Consider the following 27,284-nt stretch of genomic DNA (forward strand, 5'->3'; position numbering starts at 1 on the left):
TGAGGAACTGAGCCACCATCCTGCCAGCCAGTTCAAGCAGTGATCCCCCAGCTCTTGAGTTTACACCCTGGGAAGGAGTAGGGGACAGAGTAGAAGACTGCTCTCAGAGGCCCTGCTTGTCTGGCCTTGGCCCTCTCTATTCTCAGTGGTAAGTGCCAAAGACCTTTAATGTGTGCAGTTGGTTAAATGTCAAATGTAAAGGCTATTTGGGAGGCAGTATGAGCTTTAATTCATGGAGTCACTTGAAGTTTCATGGTGACCAAGTTGTATTTTTTCAGAGGTAATGTAAGGGTGTTACCTAGTGAATTTTTGAGTCTGCTCTTTGAATGCGCTTATAAAAACTTTGTGTTAGGAACAGTCTTATTGCATGTTGCTAACATTTATTTTGAAAGCACTTGTTTTATCTTAAACACTAAGGGGCATCACTTTTTATGATGCCCCAGCAGTGCAGAGTGCAGACCCATATCTACGAGGCCACGCAAAGCCACTTTGCGTGGCTTTTCATGGCTTTGTATATATGGTGTGAGGCAACGCAGCACAAGTTGCCGCATTGGCTTACACTACATCAGGGAGGCGTTCCATGGGTGTTGCGGTGGGTGTTCCCATGCAACACCCATGGGTTATGATGCTGCCACAGATTTACAAACTTGCATAAACCTGAGGCAGCACAAAACCTTACACCTCCCCAGAGCAGGCATAACACATGGAAAAAGGAAAAACAAGGAGAAATGAAAACACTTCTGTTTTTTTCTTTTTTCCATGGGTGCTGTATACTGCAGCACACATAAAATGAGGAAAACCCCTCCATGGATTGTTTTTGTGCAGGAAGGAGGTCTTTCCTGCACAAAAACAATCCTGCCATCATCGCAGACACCCTTGCACTGTGGTGGCTGGGTTGGCACTAGACAGCAAATTGTGCATTGGTGCAGGCAGAAAGGCCAGGAATGCACTATATCTCGTAAATTTGGTGCATCTCTGCCCTTTCGAATTGACATAGGGCAGTGCAGCAAATAGACTTGTAGCTCTGCCCTATGCCAATGTTTTGTAAATGAGGCCCTTAATCTAGCACATTTTGCAGGAATTCTGTGCAATGGAATTTTAAAATAATGACTTCATAATAACTGTGCTTTCTGTTATAGGCTAGGACATCATAGGACTATAAATAGACGTCATTAGTCCACATTGAACAAACCAGGGTTCTAGTCTGTGACCGTCTGGTCACACACACAGACATCTTCAGTGAACACATTATCCAATTGTGATTTAAGTATCCATTTCCCACAGCTTAGTTTAATTTAATTTACATTTATTTTTCATTTAAGCTGTGTGGTTTATTTTATAAGCAGTTACCTGACAATGAAACACCAACAAGATATTTACTGACCATTTTGTCCTTTTTTAGGACACATCTTTGACTCACCCCCATACTGACTGACTCATTCCCCAATGGCACTCATCATCACAGTTCAGATATATGTTTTTATGCATTTCAACTGCCGTTCACAAGACAGCTAACATGTATTCCAGAACCACGCCAGCTAGCGTACACTATGTACATTGGTCTGAGTGCTACTCTGTAGGCAACCATCTAATGAAAGAGCAGCTCTTCATTAGATCAGTTTACGTTTTGTTTGGCCTCCACCTTAAAAATAGAAGCTGAGTTTTCCTCACCCATATGTGTAAGAATATGCTGTCAATGAAGGAGAGGATTAGCGGGCACTGCATCATGGCATACCTCTCTGCATTTTTGGACAATTCATTAACAAAATTGTACAGGATAAAGCCCTAGTTTCCACATATTTTTAAACAATTTCTCAAGTGGAGAACTCCCCGAATCCGCTGGGGAAACGTCAAGCTTGTTTGTTACACTTGCTGCACACCAAAATTGATAACTGGTCTGACACCTGAACAGCCGCCACTTTTTTGTAAATGTCTTGCATTTGGTACAAATTATCTCTGTTCGTTTAATTATTTGGTTGTTTATGAGAGGTGTGGCGCAGCGGCCATAGCGACTGACTCCAGAGTGCTGGGCTCACGGTTCAATCCCCAGCCCCAGTGGAAGCTCAGCTCTGCATCATGTGACTATGGGTAATTGCTCACTTAATCTCCCTGACGACCCCCAGCGCCTTGAGACCCTTAGGAGTGAGTAGTTTGCACTTTCAAATACCAGATTTATTTTATATGTATTGTTGAATAATGCCTGTTTTTTTACAAATGCACTCTGTTATGATAGGTGTTGACAGTTCATAATTTGGTTTCCGCAAGCACCACATGAATTGGATTGTAACTGGCCATTAACTGAGTAGATCATTTTTTAATACAAGGACGATCATCAATTTATCTGTTAAAATGACACTTTTTCTAATGTATTTTATACTCCCAACTGGGAGTACACTCAATTATGGAATTTGCTGATTCTTCACAAGCAAACATATATAAGAATTACATCTATTTAAACAATTGCATGTATTAAAATGCTCTGAACAGAGCATCTGATTAATTATGACTAGGATGTCTGCCCCTATCACTTGTATATTACACTCCATGTGTGGAAATGTGCCTAAAATTGGGCACACTGGTGCAGGGTCATCCTCTTGCCCACGGGTCCAAAGAACAACAAAATAGAGATCGGCACTGAAGTTGGAATAAATAACAAGTTTATTAATCACTCATGAGTGGGACCACATCCACACAACACTCTCAGGTGCTGCAGGAGGTAGTACACTGAATTCACAAACCGTTGTCCCTTTTATACCGGTTTTCTGCAATGTAAGCATGTGAACAGAAATAGGAAGAACAAGTTTTAGATATAGTTATCAGCAATCAAGGGCAGATGAATAACCACATGGTCAACAAAGTGGGAGGGGGATCAGGAATGCTTATAGCAGCAGTAAATGGTCGACAGTTAACATCTGAGAACAGGTGCACTGGCAGCTACAAATCCTCAGAACGTACATTGCTTTTAGCTGAGTCAGGAAGTCAACTAAAATAGATAACACAAGCAGAGTGAAAAGAAGAGCAGCAGTGGATGAGAGAATTACGAAGGAAACCAAATGGACACCACAGCCAAAATGGCTGTCGCTTATGCTAAGTAAAATATTACACATTTCCACAGACGACCCTTTTAGCATAAGCTAAGACATTTTCTTATGCTTTAAAAGGGGTACGACAAACATCATGTATATCAATTAGCATTATATTGCTGACTTCTTGGTTTATTGCTAAATGGGCATTTACATTATGGAAATTCGTTTTAGATGGTTGACAAGTTGTACAATTGGAAATACAGAGGGAACAAAGCATTAGCCCGCATTGGATACATAAACAACAACAAGAGAATTGCAATAATTTTCAAACCCCATACAGAAAATACGCTCCAGAACCATCCAGCCCAAGTCCATTTTCCTGAATCTTGAAGTATCTCATTGGCTATTTTATGCATTTTTGAAATGGCATCATAAACAGAAGGGGCGTGGTCAGGGATAAATACACAGCAACTACTACCGATAATGCGACATGCTCCACCACGATCAGCTAGAATAACGTCTAGCACCATTTTGTTTTGTAAAGTCACAATCCTCGTAATTTGGAGTTCTTCTGTAATATTTCCAAGCACCATTGCTGTCTGATTAGTCACAGCCTCTACTACCTGGGTTAAGCGTCTATTCTTCCTACTATTTAAAGCCGCACCAACAAAGAAAAAGAGTTCCAAATTAAAATCAACATATTGCTGCAATGCAGTGTCAGGTTGAACCATTTCATCATTATTTATAGTTCTTTTGAATCGGTTCAAGGAAATGTCATTAAACAGTTGTTGATCTTTATGATAAGATGCAGTCGCTAGGAACACAGGAGGAAGCCAGAAGGACACATAACATGTTCTAGACTATCCGATTGGTAGATGATAGTAGCCTTTACTCCCACAAATGAAATAAGTGTTGTGTGAGGATAGAAAACTGCTATTGTTAATTCCAGTAATGTTCAATACTGTGGTATAGCCACTTTTTCTCACTGGGATACTACCAAAACTGCTCACACAAAGATTTGCTTGAGCTCTAGTAACAGCGATAACAAAAGGCCCATTACACTTGGCCATTCGAGTGTTGGGGAAAACATAACATGTGGAGGAATTTCCTTTGAGATACTCCTCCATTTCCCATACTGTTCCTTTGGCTTGTGGGTCCCCTTCCTCATCGGTGTAACAAACTTTATTACATTTTGCATTAAGTCCTCCTACATCAGCTAGAGTAATATTAGCAATTTCAACAACAGTGCAAACCAGGCTCTACAGGAGCCATTATGGGAGAATGTCAAGGGAATGAAAGGCGTTCCTCCCTTCTTCTGATGAGCTGGCACATACCCAGCAGTTGGTAATGCTTGTAGCATTATGAGTATGATTCAACATTTGTATGAAAGTGTTATTGAGATACGACATTCAGTGCTTCGTTTCATGATAGGGAAGAGTAAAATAATAATGTTCGGTTGGGACAGGGCTAGTAGCAGTCAATAAGTTTTGAGCCGGAGCTACTTCCGCTACAACCCACATTATTACAGCAATGATGACAACAGTCAAAGTTAGTCCAATAGCGAACATTATATTTTTACTACAGACTTTTGCAGTGTTCGATTTCTTCTCCTCCGGCATGTTCATTTAGTCGGTAAACAACAAAACAGATGGTGCCCTAAGGTACTGGGTAGACGTTTGTTTCTTCACTAACGTTGAGACGAGTAGTCACTAAAAAGCTACCTCCTTTTGTAGTCAGTCTTTAACCACCCAGGACAATCGCTCAAACAGTCTCTTTCTGCGATTAACTGTCTTTCTTCCTGGATTGACGCAGATATCTAGATGTACCAGGGATCGTGTGGTCCGGGAAGACTTCCTCAGGTCTTTCAGCTGACACAACTTGTCCTTTCTCGGTGGCCAAGATGTCACAGTGATCTGTCAACGCAGCTGGGCTCACGAGGGCATGCAGGAATTTTCGACAATGGGTGGCATGCACCCAATTCTTCTGGTTGGTCACTAGCACTGCAGTTCTGGTAGCCAGGAGGACTTGTTCCGGTCCGCGCTAACGAGGTGCCAAGGAACTGGTCCGCTGGAAGGACTTCGTCAAGACAAAGTCACCAGGCCGCAGATCATGGCCATCACCCTGCGAACTCTCTGGAAGGGCTTCCCATACCTGCTGATAAATAGAAGACAAGCTGTCAGTTAACTGGGACAAAAAGTCACTCATCAACACATGGGGTACATCATGTATAGGGCAGGCTTAGGGTTTCCACAAATATTCATGGGCCTGCCAAACACAACCTCATATGGCGTAAGGCCAGATCGTATATGTGGTATTGATCTGATAGAAAGTAGTGCTAAGGGCAGGGCATCAGGCCATTTCAAAGACGTGGAAGCCTGTATTTTAGCCAATATTAATTTAATGGTGGAGTTGTACCGCTCCACCAAGCTTGCTGAATGTGGGTGAAAAGCGGCATAAAATTTGCTTAATCCCTAAGCCTTTCATGACATAATTGACCACTTGCCCAATGAAATGAGGCCCGTTGTCCCTCCATAAGACCCAACAAATGCCGAATCACGGGAAGAAACTCCTTTAGGAGAACTTTCGCTGTCGTAAGAGCAGTATTATCCTTCGTAGCATACGCCTCCACCCATTTACTGGAGGCACAAACCACTATCAAGACATATTTTAAGTTATTACAGCACTCAAACTGAATGTAGTCCATTTGCAGGACCTCAAAAGGTGCAGTTGGTGTCGCAAACCCTCCTGTTGGAGTTCGCGTTTCCTTTCCAGGATTATACTGGAGATAGACCAAACAAGACTGGACCATCTTTTTAGCTGTGCCGGCAATATCAGGATGATCCCAAACTTGCATAAGTTGTTTTGCCATTGAGGATGCACCAATATGTGCCTGCCCATGTGCCATGTGAATCATGGGGTATAAGTAAGCTGTGGGTACATTCCATTTGGTCATATCTTTATTCCTCTAGCAGCCCTCATCATCCTGTGTCCCATGTGAGGTGAGAAAGCCCCTTTTTTCCAGAAACGACCAAAATTGTGTGCCACCCCGAAAGCATACTGGCTGTCGGTAAAAATGTTAACAAGCAAATCTGTACTAAGCTCACATGCTCTCTTTAGGGCAATCAATTCGGAAGCTTGGGCCGACTTCTGTGGGATGCGAGCTGTTTCAACTACTGTCTAAAGTCTTGTAATCGCATAGGCAGCAGATGTAGTGCCATCAGGCAATTTTAGACACAAGCCGTCAACCCATAGCTCCCCATCAACACTAGGGAGAGGTGTATCTTGTAGGTCAACGCGGCCCTTTGTTTGCTCTTCAGTGAAGAATATACAATCATGTAACTCTTGCGACTGAGACTGAGTAGCTGGAAATGGCAATAGTGTAGCAGGGTTTAGGGTCAGACATCTTTTCAGCGTAATATGAGGGGCCAAAAGTGTCAATTCATATCCTGTCAAGTGAGCACTAGTCAAATGCTGTGTTTTCGTTTGATTTAGCAAAGCATCAACAGAATGGGGTACTAACACAAGCGTTTATGTGACAAAACTATTCCTTCACACTGACGTATTGATACAGCCATTGCTGCCACTGCTCGAAAACATCCAGGCAGCGCACAGGCAACTAGGTCAAGGACAGCTGAGAAACATGCACAAGGATGTTGCTTATCACCGCGTGTCTGTGTTAAAACTGAGAGGGCACAACCTTTCCTCTTGTGTACATAGAGTGTGAAAGTTTTAGTGTAGTCTGGAGTTCCTAATACTGGTGCAGAGGAAAGAGCTTGGCGTAACTGTTGGAAGGCATTCTGACATTCAGTAGTCCATGGGAGGGGCATCTTTAGTCAAAAGGGCCAACAAAGGTTTAATAATGTTCGAAAAACTGGAGATCCACTTCCTACAAAAAGAAGTGAGGCCAATCAGTGCACAGACATCCTTCTGAGTACGGGGCACAGGTGTATCTCAAATAGTCTGAATGCGGTCTGGTGTAAGTGCACATCCCTCCTTAGACAGGAGGTGACCTAAATAGGTAACCTGCTGTCTACAAAATTGCAATTTCTTTCGCGAGACTTTGTGATTGTAAGAGGCAAGAAATGATAACAATAACAGTGTTCCTTCTTCACACTGCTCAGGGGTATCTGCAGCCAACAAGATATCGTCAACATATTGGATAAGGGCCACCCCTTTAGGAACAGGAAAGGAATCAAGCTGCCTTTTTAATGCCTGACTGTAAATGCTAGGACTATCTGTATAGTCCTGTGGAGCTCTACAGAACTGAAATGATCTATTTTTCAGGGTGAACCGGCACAAATAACGGCTGTCAGGGTGAATGGGTATCCAGAAGAAAGCATTCTTCAAATTGATCACCGAAAATGTAGTGACAGTAGGAGAGACCATAGTGAGAAGTGTAGTGATCTCAGAAACTACCGGATATTGGGGCACTACAATTTTATTAACTTCTCGCAAATCAATAATGAATCTGTAGATTTTAGTGTCAGTGTCTTTTTTCAAAATAGGAAGGATAGGGCTATTGCAAGTGTTATAGGGGACTTCTTCCACTACCCCTACTTTAATCAAATCCTGAACAATATGTGCTAATGCTTCTTCACCTTCTCGGGATATTTTGTATTGGGGCAGTCGAGGCAATAAAGCACCCTCCTTTACTTGAATATGTACAGGTGGAATAACCATTTGACCCACATCAGTATCTGATTTAGCCCACAAAGTACTGGGTAAGGATGCCACAGAGACATCCTCATTGATAAGACAAGATCTCTCAACAATTGGATAATTGTCATTCAAAATAATACGCACACCTTCCGGAGAACAACTTATTGTGGCACGAAAATGTTTAAGCATATTGATACCCACAATGTTGTCTGGTGTGGTAGGGGAAAGCAAAAATGGACATGCTGCAGTGAATTTATCAAGTCTGAATTCAAGTGGCTGTGAAAGTGGGCTAGGTGTAGGTGTCACGTCGAATTCTATCCATGTTATCATTGTGCCGGACAGGGGAGCTCTAGGAACCAATTTTTTAGACAGAGCATTACGGGTAGCTCCTGTATCAACCAGAAACCGATCGGCAGATCCCAAGACGTTTGCATCAACATAGGGACCCATTTGATCTACTGGCACCTCAACCGGTTCCTTACCCCATCCTAGGCATCCCTTTGCAAAATCCGCAAGGGCATCAGCGGAATAATCAGACATTTGATATTGATTTCGTTTATCAAAAGTATTAGAGTAATTTGGCCCTTGTTCAACTGCTTCAAATCTGGGGCGAGCTCCTATACCTCCCCTGATTCCTGAATTCCATGGGCGTCCTCTTATACTGCCCCTTCCCCACTGATACTGCTGACCTCGCAAAAGAGGGCACTCAGAACGCCAATGCCCAGTCTCTTTACAATAAGCACACTGATCAGGGCACAAATTTGCTTGAGGTGTATACATTGCACGTCCACCATAGCTATTACTGGTAACATATTAGCGACAAATTTGTCAACAAACAAATGCTTACCCGTATCATCGACCAATGACTGACCACTAAAATCATGGAATGTTTCTTCAAACCTTGAAAAGAAATCAGAAACTGACTCATCCGTTTTCTGTTTACAGGATGCTAACGTAGTCCAATCTATCTTCTTAGGGGGTATGAGAGTCTTTAATTTAGTCACAATAGCTTTAGGAAGATCTAATATCTCCTTCTGAGGTTTCTGCACAGGCTCCCTTTCCGCATCTATTTGTTCTAAATGTTCCCAGGTATTACCATATGCTACATTGTCATCTATTTTACGTATCGTTCTCCATATATCAGGAGGCAAAATAAGCCTGAAGAACATATCAATATCTGGCAAGGTCATAGTGCAGGAGCTAATGGCTCCTTCCACCTCCTCACAGAAGGCGGCAGGAATTTTTCCGGGGGTCGGGCAAAGCAGCTTTAAGAGCCATCACATCAGTTCTACTCCAAGGAGTGTAAACCCAATTATATATAAAATATCCCTTTGCATCATCCGAAGTTTTATCATCATTGGTTCCCGCACCCTTCGGAGGAACATACAGGGGTGCAGCTTCACGCATAGGTTTCACAGTATCTGTAGTACTACTGGGTGCAACCTCTTCCACCGGAGAATCTACGTCCTGTGCTTTAGTTTGAACTGCTTCTATACCTCTCTGTTTTCTAGCTAATTCTTGCTCCGTTTGAAAATGTAATGTTACGTCTTGTATTTTAACCACTCGTCTAATCATATCAGATAGGTCAGAGAAAGGAAAAGTCCCCTTTGTTAATCATTTATAATCAGTATTTATATCAGCTGGCTCTTGTTCCTGAGAAATTTGTCTATAATCAAATATTACCTTCCAAGCAAATTTTTCTACAAAATAAAATTGCTCTGTATTTTATCCACTGTTGAACCATAGTTACAATGAGCAATGCAGCGTAAGGCGGACAAGCCTCCTCCCTAGCAGCAGTTTTTAATTTATCTTTTTCTGCTTTAGTCGCACATCTTGTTTATCTTGTTCTTTGTTGTCTGAAGACAAGTGCTCATCGTCAGAAACCTCATCAGGGGCACTTGGAGTGGGAAGTTTATACGGGGTTGGAGGGCGTTCTAATAAGATGCAATCATCCTTAGAGCTATCAAGTAGGGAATAGAGAGGGCGCCTAATAGGATACTGGCAATTTACCTCTAATCGACGTTCCCTACCTTCTTTTTCTATGTTTTCCTTCTTTTTTTTATTTTTTAATTCTAGCACTTTTTGATAAATCGTTTTTCGTTGTTCTTTTTCTGCTATAGCTTCTGCTCTCTTCGCTCTCTCTCGTACTTCTTTTTCCCACATACGCACACAATCAAACATATCCTGTCTACTTTTTCTTTTAAATAAACACTGCTCTACATATTGAACCTTTTTAGAATTCAATGACCCCTTTACTGGCCATTGTATATCGGAATCTTTCTTTGTGTATTTGTTCCATAGTGGACCGTACATTATGGAAGAAATACCATATTTAACATACATGTCTCTATTAGGTCCCTTCTGTGGGAGCCGGCTGCCTTTGTTCCAAGCTTACTTTGGTACCACAAGAGCAGCAACACCACCTACGAAGTGTGCTGAGAACAGGCATGTTTCATAAATATATGTAAAATATTACTACTCCAAACAAATATTCCAAAGGAGGAAAATCTCGACATTACCTGCCTTCAAACTTTGCAAAGAATGAATAACAAATCTAATCAAAAAGACCATGCCAAACAAATCAAGAGTGCCGCTTCAGCGACCTTACCAAACAGAAGTCTCCAACTCCCACCTGCCGATCTCTTGGTCGACCTAATGGTCACTTCAAAATTACACCAAAGAAAACCCCAGTTGAGACTGGCCACCACCTGGAGGGTCAAATCAGGAAAATCGGAAAAGTCACGTCGGCCTGCAAAGACAAAGGACTCCTCATGCAGTGCACTTCCTCAGCAATATTTCAATCCTCCATCGAGATCACTCCTTCAGACGGCCGCGTCTCCGATGGGTCCCTATGTGTCTGGCGCCAACTGTGGAAATGTGCCTAAAAGTGGGCACACTGGTGCAGGGTCACCCTCTTGTCCATGGGTCCAAAGACCAACAAAATAGAGATCGGCACTGGAGTTGGAGTAAATAACAAGTTTATTAATCACTCACGAGTGGGACCACTTCCACACAACTCTCTCAAGTGCTGCAGGAGGTAGTACACTAAATTCACAAACCATCATCCCTTTTATACCGGTTTTCTGCAATGTAAGCATGTGAACAGAAATAGGAAGAACAAGCTTTAGAAATAGTTATCAGCAAACAAGGGCAGATGAATAACTACGTGGTCAGCAAAGTGGGAGGGGGAGCAGGAATGCTTATGGCAGCAGTAACATCTGAGACTAGGTGCACTGGCAGCTACAAACCACATTGCTTTTAGCTGAGTCAGGAAGTCAACTAAAATAGATAACTCGAGCAGAGTGAAAAGATGAGCAGCAGAGGATGGGAGAATTACGAAGGAAACTAAATGGACACCACAGCCAAAATGGCTGTCGCTTATGCTAAGTAAAATATTACACATTTCCACACATTCAGCCACGCTGTAGTGAGTTCCCCTTTGGGCTCTCCTTGGTTCTTCCGTAGTTTGGCGTTTCGTGCCTCTGCTCTGCTTTGACACATAAAATACACTTGTTTTCACTACACTGTTCACGGAATATGGTGTACATGTTGCTTGTTATTTGGGAACTCTTACTGGGATTTAGTCTGCACATATTGTATAAGGTTGCACCGAATACACAACACCATAGTGTACAGTTTTTCTCTGCTCATTCAGCAACAGCTCCTAATGTTAGATAAAACATAGGTACACAGCTACATCTTCCAACACAGTAGTTTTATCATATCAACTGTGCCCCATCCCATTGGGGTCTAGAGAGGAGGATTCCATGAGACAGGAGTCTTCTGGAACGAATACACAATATAGTCAGCATGTATTTACTGTTTAGTGACAGCATGAGGGAGCACTACTACACCACGAATATCACAAAATAGATTATAAAACTAAATAGGTTGATTGCATGCCCGCACCTTGCCAACCACAGGATTACTCCTATAAGGGAGTCTCAAACACCAACTGTACCAGTATGTTTTATAACATAAACGATTGGGGGCTTTGCTTGTTCTTTCTTTCCCCCATTGATATTTTGATGCACACAAAAGTTGTCAGAGAAGCATGTACAACACCAGTTTCACATGGATTTCCACACAGTTCTATTCACTTTTTTAAAATTCACACAAATCACCAAAGTCACTTTGTCAATAATTTGAAAAGTAAAGTGTTCTTACAACCATTGCATGCATGAACAAGTACCTGTTTATATATTCCCTTAGCCCTGAAGAAGTCGCTAGGTAATCCCCTGTAACAGCGACGAAACATGTGTTGGCTAAAAAGTCTTAAAGATCTTGAATTAAAGACATTTGAAAATATAAAGACAACCATCATTGTGATATTTTATGTAACTTTATGTATTTACTTTTGAACGTGTACTGAGGATTTGCATATATTACATTTTGAGATATAATTGCCCTGTGGTTAAATAACGTGCATGGCCATTTCCTTGAAAAACCTGAGCATGACATGCTGTCAGTCCGAACTCTGATTTTCATTGAACCAAACTCTCCTGGTTTTCCCAGCACTTCATCAGCTGGTGTAGTTGGGCAGGCTACCTTTTGGCTGAATGGTTAACTATTCAGACTATTGCACATGTGCTTTAGTTCACTGAACTTTGGCTTGTATGGATCTTGAATTGCATACTGAATTTGTTTTTTTCTCTCCCCTCACACCAGTTATTTGATTTATGATGTATTTTGCTATTGAACTGTGATTGTATTGTAAATTTACCCGTATTCAATTGCATAACTAAGTATTACATTATTCTAATGTATTTTTGTGCATTGACCATTCATCTTGAAGCTTAGATCAGAGTACATTGATAATTAGTCTGAGTTTTTGTCCTTTCTTATTGACGAAATTATTGTCATTGCATGGTTATTGATTATTGTTGTTAGACAGTAATTTCTTCTTCATTACAGGTCAACATGAATCTGTCAAGAATTCCTGTCATACAAGGGAAACACGCCCTTATGTAAACAGGAGAGCTGTTACATAACTCAAGGGAAACACGCCCTTATGTAAACAGGAGAGCTGTTACATAACTCAAGGGAAACACGCCCTTATGTAAACAGGAGAGCTGTTACATAACTCAAGGGAAACACGCCCTTATGTAAACAGGAGAGCTGTTACATAACTCAAGGAAAACACGCCCTATAAAGGGAGGTGTTTGCCGCGTTACAGACTCGGAAGTCCACAGGATCGATCGAGCGGCTGCTCTCGGTTCAGTCTTCTTGCTTGTGATTGGGGTATCGGTGACGCATCACCAGGAGGTGACTCCGCGTCCCGGTGCAGTCTGAGGAAGAGGTTGAGCGGCTGCTCCCTTCAGGTAGAGACCCCGGCTGGGTGTTTCCCTGACTCCTCGATTCTCCCCAACACTCTTCGTGCCCCTCACAGCCTACCGATTGGCATTGTCGGCCATTTAATTTCTGCCCTCTGTTGGCATACGCCGGGATCGGCGTATATGCAGAGGACGGTTAGGACCATCCGTGCTGTGGGCTGGTAACGTACTTAGCCTGGAGGATTCTAGTGACTATAACTTTTGTTTATTCTTTGTATTATTTTTGCCTTCATTAAAAGAACTAACCCTTCACAAGTGGTTGCGTCCTCATTGTCGTGTCTGTTAAACGATCCTGAGACGTTCAGGGCGTTACAGAATGAAAGATTTCTGTCTCTCGTTATCTGAGGTCCCTATTAGCTCTTACAAAGATCTATCGGAGGACCTGATGATTTGTAAGTGGTTATAGAGTTTCTATTGGCCCAAACTCTGGATTATAGTAATTTGTTACAGATATATGAATTTATGGTATTGTGGGTAACCTGTATCACTGCCTGCAATTTTACACCGCTTCTGCTGGATCACCAGTTAACTTTTTAATTTTGCCTGGTGTGATGTTGATTCCATTGCAAAAGCCTCTGCGCCCCAGTTATGACAGTTTTTTTTTAACCAAACCATGGTAAAAGGACCCCATTTCCCTTGCTTCCATTAGTGCCTTAAAGCCATGGTACCCTTGCAATGGCACTGTTCCATGCTGGTGATATACATTTTGACGTATGTAGTTTTTCCGTTTGTAAAGCGAGCATGTGTCTTCTTTTATGTCTCTATTTCCTTATGTGTTAGAGTAATGTCACCCATTATCTCAGCAAGAGTGCCACTAATTAAAATGATCATCAATCTGTTACAATTCTCTCAGTTTTCTCAAGTTATTTTCTCTGTAATAATAAGCATGTTGCTGTTAGCTGTTTTTCTTTGCTATTCCATTCCGAGTTATATCATGGAATGTTAAGGGTTTAAACAACCCCATTAAAAGGCAAAGGGTTTTATCACATTTAGCGAGACTTAAGTCTGATGTTGCCCTCCTTCAGGAGACTCATCTCTCTGAAACTGAGGCTCTGAAACTCAAGCGTTATTGGGTGGGTCATGTTTTTTGCTCCCCCACAGTTTCCAAGAAAAATGGTGTTGTGATTTTATTACATAAAAAGTTAAAAGTTTCCTCAATTTCTCATGAATGTGATGTCGATGGTCGATGGGTTATGGTTACACTGCTTATAGATAAGATGCCTATCACTCTTTTTAATGTGTATGCCCCAACTGGGATTGACAGGTTATTTTGGCCCTCTATTTCCACTAAACTATCCTCCTTTTCTGGAGATTATATACTTCTCGGGGGAGATTGTAACCAAGTTGTTGATCCCTTCCTCGATCGTCATTCCAAGGTTAAATTTATCCCCTCTAGAATGCACTCTCAATTTGTTAACACCTTTCAAAATAATGCCTTGGTAGATATCTGGAGATTGTGTAATCCGGATCTTCGGGAGTACAGTTTTTACTCTCCTCCGCATCAATCACAATCCCGCATTGATCATATCTTCCTTAGTAAATCCCTATCCCAGCACGCCATACGCTCTGATATTGGTTCCATCCTAATCTCGGACCATGCTCCGATTCATGTGGACCTTGACCTAATTCCTTTTTCCCCTTACTCTGGCAGATGGCGTTTCAATAATGCTTTGCTTTTGGAACCTACTTTCTGTTCTGAATTTACTGCCTTTGCCACTGAATTTTTCCTTCTCAATCATACCCCTGATTCCTCTTTTGTTACTGTTTGGGATTCTTTTAAAGCAGCCTCTAGGGGTTTTATTATTAATTTTGTAGCCCGACAAAAGAAACTTCGAGAAGCCAAGTCCGAATGCATTTTAGCTAGTATTAAGAATTTAGAGCTTCATTATCACGCCTCTAATTCTGAGATTTCTCTTAAAAAGCTTATTGACGCGAAAATTTCCTTCAATAAGTTTACAACTGATGCCGCTTCTAACCTTTTGCTAAAATGTAATTCCAGGTATTATGGGGGTAAAAACAAAATGGGGAGACTTTTGGCCAATTACTTAAAGATAAGAAAGGAGCGTACAAAGATTGAGTCCATTAAGACTTCCACTGGGAACACTTACTTTAAAGATAAGGACATTCTTTCTGAGTTTGTTAAATTTTATGATAATCTTTATACCCCCGAGCACATCCCGGAGTCTACGGACCTTCTTTCATATTTTCATTCGCTTCCCCCTCCCCCGGCCTCTTCCGCTGATTTTGCGGCCCTAGAACAGGACATTTCGCTCTCTGAAATTTCCCATGCTATTTCTAAATTATGACACGGTAAGTCTCCAGGCCCTGATGGGTTCACTATTGAATTCTACAGCCACTTTGCCTCTCTACTTCTCCCTAAACTGTTACTATTATTCCAATCCTTCCTTGCAGCGGGTTCTTCCAGCGGCTCCTTCCAACAGGCTCTAATCTGTTTAATCCCCAAAGAAGATAAGGATCATTCGTTGTGCAAAAATTACAGACCAATTTCCCTGGTCAATACGGATTACAAAATTCTGGCTAAAATTCTGGCATTGCGCATGGATCCCCTTTTACCCGACCTCATTGGCCCTGAACAATCAGGCTTTGTTAAGGGCTGTCTCTCTTCTGATAATTCCCGTGTTTTTCTAAATATACTTAGCAAGGCTCCCTCACTGTCACTTCCCTTTGCGGCTATTTCTTTAGACGCGGAGAAAGCCTTCGACAGGATTGGATGGGATTTTATGTTTCAGACCTTATGCTGGATCGGCTTTTCTTCCAAGTTCATCTCTATTATTTCTTTACTGTATTCTAATCCGCAAGCTTGCATTTTTGTCAACGGGTTGACCTTGGATTATTTCTCGCTACACAGAGGAGTGCGACAAGGTTGTCCTTTATCCCCCCTACTTTTTGTTTTAGCCTTGGAACCCTTTCTTACCAAAATTCGTCTGGACAACAGTATTTCTGGTTTTAAATTTGGTTTGCGTCAGGTTAAACTCTCCGTCTATGCTGACGATATTCTTTTTTACTGCTCTGATCCAGTTTCCTCTATTCCCTCTTTTCTCCAGCAGGTGTCTTCCTTCTCTGCGGTTTCTGGTTATCGCCTAAATGCTGATAAATGTGAGATTCTACCTCTAAACCCTATTTGTCAAAAACATCTTTTTTCCCAAACAGGTTTCTCATGGCAACCGTCTAAGATCAAATATTTGGGTGTTTGGTTTGCTCCTCTCTTGTCTGATACGCTCAAATTTAATTTTGATCATGTCTTCAAGAAAATGGACACAGCTATTCAACTTTGGCACCCGCTCTTTCTGTCCTGGTGGGGTCGGCTCAATTCTATAAAAATTATGTTATCCCCTCTTCTTCTCTATACCATTTCCATGCTTCCAGTGCACATTCCAGTTTCCTTCTTTAAACGGATTGATTCCTTGTTGCTGAAATTCTTATGGAATGGCAAGCGTTCTCGGATAGCTTTGGCTTCATTGCGCAAAGATAACGGCCAGTCTGGTGTACGCTTTCCGGATTTTAGAGAATACCACCGAGCTTTCTCTTTGAAACAATCGACCCGTTGGTTCTCTTCTGATCTTCCGCTCTATCCGCCTGTCTGGCTAAGTATGGAATCTTCCTTCCTGTCCCCCTTTACTTTTCGCGAATTCTTATCCTTCACGTCTTCTTTAATTCGCTTTCGCACACCTGTTATTTCTCATTCCCGTACTCTCCTTCTCCCTTACCTAATATCATCTTATCCCTCCCTTCTTTCTATTCACGAACAACCGATATGGCATAATTCTCTTTTTAGAATTCGTAATCGTACCATATTCTGGAAGACATGGCACTCTAGAGGATTGTGTTGGATCTCTCAATTAATTTCTCAAGATATTCCTCTCTCATTCGAGGAACTTCAATCCTCTTTCTCACTGCCCTCTTCTGCTTGATTGCAATACAACGCCCTTCTCCCAGTCCTGATCCTATATCTTCGCTCCTTGGAACCTTCTACCGATATTCCTTTGGCCCGCAAAGCTACTTCTCTATTATTGAATACGTCTCCCTCAGCCTCTGCTATTTATAACTCTTTCCGATACGCCACTGACAGACTAAAGTCTAAAATCGGGAATGCATGGGAATCGGATCTTTCTCAGGACTGGCCAATACCTTTCTGGGACAAAATATGGACTAAGCTTCATAAAACCTCTAGAGCTGCTAATACTACCCAAACCTTATATTTTATTTATAACAGAACTTTACGTACTCCACATGCTTTATCCCGTTTTTCGTCTGACATAACTTCTATTTGTTGGTCCTGTTCCTGTCTCGTTGCTGATCTCAAACACATGCTGTTTGAATGCCCTCCTATCTCCAAGTTCTGGCACCTAGTTTGGACGCAAATACAAAAATTATTCCAACTTCAAATTCCCTTCTCCCCTTTACAAGTTTTTCTAGGTTCCCTATCACCGTCTCTTCCGCAATCTCCTTCCCATTATTTACTACTTGACCTCCTAGTTGCTGTGGCTCTCCATACTATTACTTCTAATTGGAAGCAGGCTGCAAATGTTTCCTATCAATCTTGGTGGAATGCAGTCTGCTTCCATCACCGCCTAGACACCAATTACGTATCTCCCGTCTCCCTAGCAATTAAACGCGATCTGATTTGGCTCCCTTTGGTATCTTATCTCTCCTCCTTTGCTCCAGCACATGCCTCTCCAGACCCTGACACAGTTGAGGTACGCAAGCCGCCATGATTTTCTTGTTTCCTTAATGCCTTTTTACTATGATATTGCGTTCTACTACATCATACAGTATTTTTCATTCCTATACGTAGGTTCTGTTCATATAAACCTCATGCTTGTTATTTTTGCTTTTATTGAGAATTTTTATTGAAATGCTTATTTTTTGTATATGCTTACCATGATGATTATACCCCCTCTCCCCTCCCTTCTCCTTCCCTTCTTATTTCTTTAATAAACTCAAACTTAAAAAAAAAAAATGATAAAATACCCTACATTTGAAGTCATAGATGGGAGTTCTTCTGGTCAAAATGATTAGCAGCATTTTGTCTAAAGTGGTTGCATGTTAAGCAACAGTTTGTAAATGAACACACAGTAAATGCTCCAAGGCGTTTTTATTGTTAATTCTCGATCTGAGATTCATCAAGGCTATATCAGAGAGGTGCAGCACACTCTTCCAGCACCACTGCCTATGGGGATAGGACAAGGGGTAAGTGCAATCCGTCGATGGCCCATCATGCAGTTGCGGTTCTTATATTCAGCTGCGGCCCTACTGTAATGGAAGAAGGATGTCGCCCCACTGCAGAGTAAAAAATAAAACAATAATAAAACGATGTTATTATAATTTTGTTTATTACTGGCATCCGATGCTGCCGAGTCTAGGGTAGGGCCAGGCAATCCTTTCTTGACACTAGCTCAGGGACTGGGAGGAGGAGTGGAAGGCACTTGTAAATGCGCATGTCAGTTTGGCCGGCTGTCTTATGCAGACCAAACAGACATGCACAATTAGAATTTCTCCACCCAGCTGTACTGTACAACTTGGTGAGGAAATGGTATTGACTCCTAGTCCCTTAGGGAGCGCCTAACCAGGACGCTCAGATAAATCCAACTGCTCATCTTACAGCATGAGCCTGGAATGAGTGGAGAGTGTGGGAGCCTGTGCTGCCCCAGTGACTTCTGGAAGAGAAGAGAACCGAGGTGGCTAGCAGCAGGAGAAGCAGGTTAGTGCGTTTATTTTTTATTTTTTTGCCACCATGGTGCACCACCACATCATTTTGGCAGCAGCCTCTGCGACTAATATGAAACATAGGGTTATCATCGTCAAGTTGACGTCATGTGTCAGTCATAACATTAGACAGGGGCATACCATTCTTCTCTCACCCAAGACCAATGTGCCATGATCCTGGTAATAATAGAAGAAAGAAAGGAAGACCTTGCATTGGGAAGCTAACATGAAGTATGATGGTGCTGCTCACTCAGTTCATCTGCAGTGGCGTAACAAAGGTCCCCGCAGCCCCCGCTGTGCGAGTGGCCCGAGCTCCAGGGGGGGCCCATCAGCACAGTACCCTGGCCTGCGCACTCCTGGGTGAGTCCAGAGAAGGGGGCTCTCCTTGTATTTTGCAGGGGGGACCTCAAGTTTCATTTTGCCACTGTTCACCTGAGCTAACAAGACAATTCAAAAGGCAATAATCACATTTGTTAAGCATATCTGCCTGATGTATGGCCACAATTTCACTACAATAAAAGCTTATCGGCTGCTTTAGAATGAACTAGTAAATATCTTAAGGGTCTGTTTTTTCCCCAGGTGCGCACAATTGAGAGGAAACAAAATCTATTTGCAGACAACGGGTGATTTCTTTACAGAGCGTTTCCACTCATTCCTAGTCTTAGTGAATGGAACAGAACATCCATTCAATTTGTTCAGAGTCAAAATGGTAATTTAGTGGATTTCATCCAATGTTTATCCATCCAGGTGTGATATTATTCCGAGGCAGTGGCCTGATTTGTATCCCGGCCTCGGCTCCACACCCTGTCATTTTGGGCAAATCACATAATTTCTCTGAGCTTAAAAATGGAAAATGTGCAACGTGGTCTTTTCCTGAAACAAATCGAACTCTAATGCAAACCATGGTGCCAATCAACGTCATGCAAAACAGAGCAGATAAATTCCGTTCAGCGTCAGGAATGGACAGATTCCCCACAGAAAAGTGAGGGTCGCGCATCATAAGTAAAAAACACAGATTATAGAAGACTGTCTCGTGTGAAATCTCTCCCCTGAGAGCAGGGAGAAAGCAGGAATCTTACTGTTCAGACGAAAATTGTTTGAAACACAATAATGACAAGAAGCAGCAGGGCAATCTCTATCTGTTGATTAAAGCACGCAGGGGGTGCAAGATGCACAGCAGTCAACGGGATAAAGGGCATAGAACCTCATTTATAGGAGTGTGGTAAAAGAAACTCCGTTCAAATCCAGCAAGGTCTCCCTTGCTGCTCGATTGTGGGATAAGCAAGTGTTTCCAGTGGCAGAGCCACTATTGGCTCCACTGTTGGGAAGGGGGCTGTGGCAGCTATCACCGAAATGGTGATTGGCCCAAGGGTGAACTGAAAGTGCTTGGCTCACCACCATTTCCAGTGGTGTCCTTTTGCTAGAGGTTTATCATCAAACCTATGACTGCCCTTGGTCTGTGCAGACTAAATTCTCTGCATTTGAACTACAATTTCAGTGTGTTCCTGGGAAATATTGTGGATCTATTAGGGGTGCATTTGCAGGACTCACTGTAAGGATTGCAAGATGTTGCCATCATTTTTTGGGGCATTCCAGACTTCATAGACATGAAAGGATGTGGAGAGTGTGGAGACCCATAGCGCGACACTAGAGGTGCCAGCAGTGCTAGCGTCCTTCCCATTCCATCGGGCTACCTGCTTCGTCAGATAGTATGATGCCTTCCCAATTCAAGGAGGAGGAGTAATGCTGGTCCAAGTGGGAAAAAGAAAGTTCTTAACCTAGCAGAACTATTAGCAACTTGCCTGGTAACTATATTTTGTATCAGGTTTACTTCGCTATTGCACCAGCTTGCAAATTCCCTTCCTTTTGCTTAAACCCAAGTTTACCTTTGCCACTCCCTTCAGTTCCCCTTGTTGTTATCCTGCTTAAGCTTTGCACCTCTTCCCCCCAGTGACATAACAAAACCTGATGCGCCCCCCTGAAAAGCACAACGTGCCAACCACCCACAAAAGGCCCATCACCTACCACTGAATCAGCAAGTACATGGTCCATCAGAGCTTAGACCAGCTGCAGTTGGTAGAGCAAAGTGCAAATATTTTTAGGTGACTGAGGAAACTTCCACAACTGAAGCAGCATACAAAAATTAAACTGGTTTAGTTAAACAATTCCACTTTTGTCTGTTCAAGAAGTGGCAAATGCTTTCAAGCTGAATGATAAAACAATGTCTAGTATATCGTGATATTCAAAAATTAAGCCAGTTTATTAAAGCAATTCCCCTTGTCTGTGCTTAAAGTACTTTCATATTTGAAAACTTTGCAATAGCTGAATCCGAGCAAAGTTCCTGTAACTTTTATTGCCCACGTCAAAGTCTAAACAGTTCCTCTTGGTTATTACATGTTGAGGATATAGAGTTTTTGATGCGCAATCCTAGTACATTTATTGAAGTGCCTATAATAAACTTAAAGCTCTGCTTTTTACTTTCCCAGGCACATAACCTATTTAAGAGTTTCAACTCAACTTTATAGTCATGTTTTTGCAATCCGAGGTCAACTGTATAGTGTGATTTAGACAACTTTCAACCATGGATTCATCTGTTGAGGGAGATTTAAATAGATTGCCAAACATGATAACTTGAATTAACATTTTGTGTGGGTCCAAGGAAAACAATTCTTTTGTTTAAGATTAAAGTCCGAAAGAAAAATGCCGTCTTTTAGAATTTTAAAATACATTGTTGTGCTACAAAAATACTCTAGACAGAAAAGTAATTACTACCTTATCATATTTATATATATATATCTATCTCTATATATATATTGATATATATCTGTGCTCAGGCTTGGGTCCAAAAGGCTTGAGGTGCACTCGAACATCAACTCAGGGCTCCAAGCTCCAGCCCCATTGTATCGGTGCAAATGGCGCCAACCCGCTCCCTTTTACAGACAAACACCATTTTCGCTGACGCGTTTCGAAAAGGATGCTCAGCACGGACTCATTCAAAGCTGCCCATCAGAGGGCGCGCACACTTTGCATAAAGAGAGACAGTTGCTGGTACGTGCCTATCCTTTCACCACGAGCCCTGGAAGAAGAAAAGATATTTTCGAAACGCGTCGGCGAAAGTGGTGTTTGACTGTGAAAGGGAGCGGGTTGGCGCCATTTGCACCGATACAATGGGGCTGGAGCTTGGAGCCCCGAGTTGATGTTCGAGTGCACCTCAAGCCTTTTGGACCCAAGCCTGAGCACTAATATTTGGCGGTGGCCATACCGCCGAGTGTGCACCACCTCAGTAACCCAGGGGGCCACGGGGGCCAGTATATTACAGCCTCTGTATGTGGAGCATCAATGTTGGATTGAGGTGACGCTTGCCGGCTGAGAACTCATTCAGCGTTCTTTATTTACCCACAGAAAATGCACGCACAGATTGAAAATGCATCTGGCACTGCAATCTCCAGGATGCTTAGCGCGGACTCATTCAGAGCTGCCCATCAGAGGGCGCGCACACTTTGCATAAAGAGAGACAGTTGCTGGTACGTGCCTATCCTTTCACCACGAGCCCTGGAAGAAGAAAAGATATTTTCGAAACGCGTCGGCGAAAGTGGTGTTTGACTGTGAAAGGGAGCGGGTTGGCGCCATTTGCACCGATACAATGGGGCTGGAGCTTGGAGCCCCGAGTTGATGTTCGAGTGCACCTCAAGCCTTTTGGACCCAAGCCTGAGCACTAATATTTGGCGGTGGCCATACCGCCGAGTGTGCACCACCTCAGTAACCCAGGGGGCCACGGGGGCCAGTATATTACAGCCTCTGTATGTGGAGCATCAATGTTGGATTGAGGTGACGCTTGCCGGCTGAGAACTCATTCAGCGTTCTTTATTTACCCACAGAAAATGCACGCACGGATTGAAAATGCATCTGGCATTGCAATCTCTAGGATGCTTAGCGCAGACTCATTCAGAGCTGCCCATCAGAGGGCGCGCACACTTTGCATAAAGAGAGACAGTTGCTGGTACGTGCCTATCCTTTCACCACGAGCCCTGGAAGAAGAAAAGATATTTTCGAAACGCGTCGGCGAAAGTGGTGTTTGACTGTGAAAGGGAGCGGGTTGGTGCCATTTGCACTGATACAATGGGGCTGGAGCTTGGAGCCCCGAGTTGATGTTCGAGTGCACCTCAAGCCTTTTGGACCCAAGCCTGAGCACTAATAGATATATATCTACATACCTATTTATACTATGTCAGTATACTTAGGACCACATCTCATTCACCTCAGCTCCTTCATGGAACGTTTTGGGGTGATCCATAAAGTGGGGGGTGAGAAGTAAGAGGGGGGATTCCAAAAAGTGTGTCCCTCCTTAATTTTTCCATAGGAAAACTGAACGTGATACAGCAAAAACTGCTGAAAGTATTTGTGCAAGGTAGCCTGTTGGAGAAGGGATTCTGCAAGGATTGATGCTTGTTTTGGGTAGGCCTCTTAAAAAGAGGTGGCATTCATAGAGTAGTTCTGTAGGGCTTACTGGGAAGTCTGTGGTGTTTTAGCTGTACTATAAATCACTGGCGTAACGAAAAGTGAAGAGGCCTCCATGCACGGAACGTAGAGGGGGCCCCTCCGGGCTTAATCTGGTGCTATCCGGCCAGAGTGCAGTGCCGAGGGTCCCCTTGGAGTTCAGGGCCTCCCCCCCCCCCAGCACCGCGTGGGCTGCAGGGGCCTGTGTTACGCCCCTGCTATAAATATAGATAAAATCTTCCCTAAAGTACAGTTTTGCTCTAATTAGAATTAAAGGGTCCAACAAAGCATCAAAACGGGGTAAAACATGCATACTGAGTTTTCATTTGCAGTTCTCAACATGTTACATCCACATCTTATGGGACTTCAGTGATTGATATATTTCTCTGGCTCAGCTCATAATCAAATCCAAGGCCGTTGACATCCATACTGGATCAAGTTAATTACTCAGCTCACCAGCAGAGAGAACAAAGGCCTGCTCACTCAAAGGAGCTATTATCAATGATTGATTCAGTTCCTGAGAGAGGAAAGTGGTATGGGGGAATCTACATCTGATATTCAGATGTCACAGTGCACCTGGGCTGGATGCAGCCTAGGCCCACTAGAGCAAACAGAGAGGGCTAGACCTCTGTGGCCAAATTAGGAGGGGCTCACTTTTAAAGTTTTGGTGGTAAGAGGTCAGACATTGATGTCAGCTAGGGGTGGCGCAGAGGCCGTCAGAGGATCTCTTTCTAGAGAAAATCTGAAGTCACCACTTTGGATTGTACCAGAATGCAGTGCAGGAAGGTTGGACATGGTAGAGGGATGATGTGGCATCATAGGATTTGCCAGGGATGACCTGGCCCCTAAAACCAATACACACAAGGGAGAGGGTGTAGTGAAGACCTGGACCTAAGGGCAGCAAGGGCAGAAAGGATGCCCAGCGGGAAAGAGAAGCCCACTGATGCCCTGCAAATATAGACTAAAGACTTTGACTCTGTGTTAGAAATGGGTTTCTGTAGTTGGCAAGGGCTTGCACCTTTGTCCAACTAGGGACCCTTCTTCCTAGTCAGGATAAGGTAGTTACACTCCTAAAATAACCCCTGCTCACCCCCTTAGTTGCTTGGCAGGAGCAGTCAGCTTATCTTAGAGGCAGTGTGCAAAGCATTTGCACATAACCAACAGTAATACAGTGTAAGCACATCAAACGGACACCACACCAGTTTAGAAAAATATCCAATATTTTTATATACTGAAGACAAGACCAAAACGATAAAAATCCACAGTACAGTACTATAAAAATCTTCAATTATCACAGTAGCCTTGAAAAACAGTTCCTTGATATCGATAGCTCCGTCCGGGGCTATCACGGCGTCGTGAACAACCAAATCCAAACAGTTCTAGCTGACCGCGGCGTCGCAAGTCAGCTACGGTGTCGGGAAGACCCGCAAACAGTACCTTTCAGAAATGCAGGTCGTCCATGACCTCTCGTTGTCCCACGCGTTGCAGGTCGATCTCCTCTCTGATGGAATCAGGTGCACTGGCGTCAGCAGGCGTCGGGTGCTACGGGGTGAAGTGCAGCGGCGTGGCGTGCGGTGCCATCAGGTCGCGGTGAGAGCAGCAGCTCGGTGAAGGCATCAGATGGCGTCGTCCGTGAGACCAGGGTCGCGGCGTAAGATGTAGGTGGTGCTCGTCACGGTGCTGGCAGGTCACGGTGCAGCAGCAGCGTCGTCGTTGCTGAAGCGCTATCATCGGCTGACGAACTGGAGTCGATGGCAGCGGCGTCGGTAGGCCAAGGCTGCGGTGCAGGAAGAGGGCGGGGCATCGTGTAACTTTACGAGCAGTGCCCTCGAACCATGATGCAAGCAGCAACGTCGAGTCCGGTGTGGAGCGGCATCGTCGGAGATACCAAGGTGTTGTCGTTAAGCAAGGTGGTGCGGAGTGCAGTGCACACAGGTCGCAGTGCGAGCAGCGGCTCGGTGGCAGTGTCAGCAGGCGTCGTTGGTGAGACCAGGGTCGTGGTAAGGCACTGCGGTGGTGCTCTCTGCGGTGCCAAAACTTTGGCATGAAGCGAGGCAGTATGGAGGGCGGGGGCCCACAGGTCGCGGTGCAAGCAGCGGCTCGGTGGCGGCATCGACAGGCGTCGGTGAGACCAAGGTTGCGGTGCGGTGCGGCGGTGCCCCCTGTGGTGCCTTCAAGACAGGGAGTCGGCAGCGGCGTCGTAGATGACGTCGGGCCTGAAGTCTTTGCTGTTCCTGAGACTTCTTGAACAGGGGGCAAGCTCTACCTCAAGCCCTTGGAGAAACTCACAAATCAAGATTGCAGAAGGTTCAATCCAGTCCTTTCACTGCCCAAGGCAGAAGCAGCCACTGCAGGCCAACACAGCAAAGTGGTAGTTCCTCCTACCAGCTTCTCTAGCTCTTCTTCTTGGCAGTCTTCTTGATCCAAAAGAGTTCTAAAAGTCTGGGGTCTGGGTACCCGTTTTTATCCTCAATTTCTCTTTGTTCTCTGAAGGTAGAGAGGCCTTTGCCTAGTCCAAACCAGTTCTGGTCAGTCCTGGAGCACTTTGTTGACAAGGCTCCTTCTTTCCTTGCACAGTGTAGGCCAAGGACATCAGACGCACCACAGGAGGTGGAGCCAGCATTGTGGAGGGAAGGTACAGCCCTATTCAGGTCCCAGGTGCAACTCCTCCCACCCATCTACATGTAGATCTTGCTAGTCAGCCCTGTGCTGACTCACCCTGTCTCCTCGAATCCCCCAGCCCCTGTCACTCAAACTCCAGACAAGGAATACACAACCTAGCAGAGGCAGGCTTGGATGGTTAGAGAAGAAAATACCTACTTTCTAAAAGTGGTATTTTCAAACACAGAATGTTAAAACCAACTTCACTAAAAGATGCATTTTATCATTCTGAGTTCAGGCATACTAAACTCGAATTTCCACCGTGTTCCCTGGGTCAGTTAGGATTATAGGATGTAATAATCAAACTGCCCATTCTGGCCTATGGGGAACAGATAGCCTTGCAATAGTGAAAAACGAAGTAGGCTGTAATTCACTATCAGGACATGCCAGACATACCAGGGCATGTCCTACCTTTCACATACAATGCACCCTGCCCATGGGGGTCCCTTGGGCCTAACAGAGGGGCAACTCACATGTAGAAAAGGGAAGGTTTAGGGACTTGCAAGTGTGTGCACTTGCCAAGTCGACATGGCAGCCCCAGGCTAAGCACAGGCTCTGCAATGGCAGGCCAGAGTTACATTTTACAGGCTGTTTGCATGGGTGGCACAATCCAGTGCTGCAGCCCACCAACAGCATTTGATTTATAGGCTTTGGCACTTGCAGTGCACTTTACTAGGGACTGACACATAAATCAAATAGGCCAATCATGGAAACACCAATCCATAATACAGTTTATACAGGAGCACCTGCACCTTAACACTGGACAGCAGTGAGGAAAGTGCGCAGAATCATTACACCAGCAAAAACAGAGTCAAAAACGGGAGTTCAGAAAGCAAAATGTCAGGGGACACAAGCCAAAAGATGCCAAGTCTAACACTCTGGCTGAGCCTGAGGTCTAGAAAGGGTATCTCCAGGGTCAGGTCCAGTGGGAATTAAGACGTGGACTCCAATACCCCCCCCCCCCCACTGATGCTCTGCAAGACAGCATGGAGGCTCTGGGGCCTGGGGACCATGGGTAGGGGAGTGTTCTGCTTGCTGGTTGTGAAAGGGCTGCAGGATGCCCCCGTTAGCATATGAGGAGCACTAGCAGCCATACAGAGGAGAAGGCTGGCACTAGGAGCCAACTAACCCAGCTGCCCACAGAATGTGCCCTTTAGAGGCCAGGAGGCCTCTTCAAAATGTTCTTGGTAGCTAAGCCTGGCCATCATGAGAAAAACTAGCCAAAGATGACGAAACTTAGTCCAAATGAGGCAGAGAGCTAATGTTTTAAAGATTGGCCCAAAAAGAAAGAAAAACAAGCACATGGTGCTCTACTGTTTCCTTTGGAGTAGGGGCAGGGCCCAGGACTTGATACAACATGGATTTGCTTGCTTTAATTATT

Source organism: Triturus cristatus, chromosome 6, assembly GCF_964204655.1.
Source record: "Triturus cristatus chromosome 6, aTriCri1.1, whole genome shotgun sequence".
Classification (NCBI taxonomy): domain Eukaryota; kingdom Metazoa; phylum Chordata; class Amphibia; order Caudata; family Salamandridae; genus Triturus; species Triturus cristatus.